This window comes from Propithecus coquereli, unplaced genomic scaffold (assembly GCF_000956105.1).
Source record: "Propithecus coquereli isolate 6110/MARCELLA unplaced genomic scaffold, Pcoq_1.0 Scaffold74, whole genome shotgun sequence".
In the NCBI taxonomy this organism is placed as follows: Eukaryota; Metazoa; Chordata; class Mammalia; order Primates; family Indriidae; genus Propithecus; species Propithecus coquereli.
In genome coordinates, this window is record NW_012153507.1 from 1066467 (window position 1) to 1068390 (window position 1924).

A 1924-nucleotide genomic window follows, 5' to 3' on the forward strand; every position below is an offset into this window, starting at 1 on the left:
AATTTAAAAAAATTTAATTGACAAGTAATAATTGTATGTATTTATGGGGCACAACATGATATATTTATACATTGATATATGCATACATTGAAGAACGATTAAGTAAAGCTAATTAACATATCCTTTATCTCACTCATTTTTCATTTTTTGTGATGAGAACATTTAAAAGCTACTCTTTTAGCAATTTTGAAATATACAATACCTTATTGTTAACTACAGTTACCATGCTATACAACTGATCACTAAACCTATCTTCCCATCTGAAACTTTGTACCCTTTGACCAACATCTCCCTTTCCTCATTTCCTCCTCCCCTCATTCTCTGATAACCACCATTCTACCCTCTGCTTCAATGAGTTTGATGCTTTTAGATTTCACATATGAGTGAGATCATGTAGTATTTGTCTTTCTGTGCCTTAACTTAGCACAGTTTCCTCCAGGTTTATCCATGTTGCTGCAAATGACAGAATTTCTTTCTTTTTAAAGGCTATATAGTTCCCTTGTCTTCTTGAGCACTTCTTTCTATTCATTAAATAAAACCAAAAGCTTGAAATTCCAAAATTTATGAGGAATTATATTACATACATTTTTCTTTTAACCTTTGAGTATCTTCTACTAATTGTTAATGACTTGCTGTTTTTTTCTGTCATTTAAATGAGTCTACTATACAAGATAGTACTTGTAGTCTAACAAACATGTTATAATTCAAGTTTCTGGGGCAAAAAAATTAATTTCACATATAATTTATAATCTGGAGACAGAGTAAACTATGACTATTTATTTTGTAATTTTTATTATGAATTTTCGTTGGCAGGATCAGGGTGAGGTATTAGGAGGAGACGACATTCAAGAACACAGTTCCAGTGTCCTCTGAGAGGTCTGGACCAGCTGGGCTTGGGAAAGGATCAAGATGCCTTTGGCTAGAGATTTACTACATCCGTCCTTGGAAGAGGAAAAGAAAAAACACAAAAAGAAACACCTAGTTCAAAGTCCAAACTCTTATTTTATGGATGTAAAATGTCCAGGTTGCTACAAGATTACCGCAGTTTTCAGCCATGCCCAGACAGTGGTTCTTTGCGTAGGTTGTTCAACGGTGTTGTGCCAGCCTACAGGAGGAAAGGCCAGAGTCACAGAAGGGTGATCATTTAGAAGAAAGCAACACTAATGATCTACACAAATTCCTGAATTTGTGTTATCTCACAGAAAGTGTTATCATAAATTCAGTAATTCTAGTTAATCGACCAAGATAATTACACTTGATTTTGTAAGGTATACAACAGATCTCCTATTTTGGTGTCAGTTTTTCAATAAAGTTTTGATTATGGGGGGGGGAATACAGCTCCTTAAATATATTTAGGCAAAAGTAAGGGGAAGGGTGGTATCGAAGCAGGAAACTGCAAGAAGGAAATTAATATAATTTGGGGAAGAAAAATAATTGACACGTGTCAGTAATAGTGCAGTATCCTGGATACACATATATTAATAGAACTTTCTATTGTAAACCATAAACACTTGTGTAAAGTTTATCTTTATTGCACAGTACCGTGACTCCTTTCATGACTTGGCCATTAAAAACTGTGACCTTGTACATGGGCTTGAATGGGTATCTTCATGAGTGCCTTGAAAGGAGATGATGAATAATACTGTTAATATAGCTCATTCCACATACGAGTTTTCACAAAGTTCTAAATAGTGCTAAGAACAGCACAGCAAACAAAGGAATCACTAAAATCAACACGATTTTAATGAAGAGTAGAGTATTTGTTTTCTAAGTGTAATGGAGAAACATCGGTATTTTGCATCGTTAAAGTCCACAGAAAGACAGGTACTATTTTGTTTGAAAATCTAAGTTTCATTATAGAAACAGTAATCTAGAATGGTCTAATATGGTATTCAGATAACCACAAACAGAATGGATTGTTCAA

The 1924-nt window shown here is 34.0% G+C and overlaps 1 pseudogene; it reads left to right on the forward strand.

Moving 5' to 3' along the window:
• Positions 1-875: 875 nt before the first annotated feature.
• LOC105824448 lies at positions 876-1319 on the forward strand (annotated as a pseudogene).
• The last annotated feature ends 605 nt before the right edge of the window (positions 1320-1924 follow it).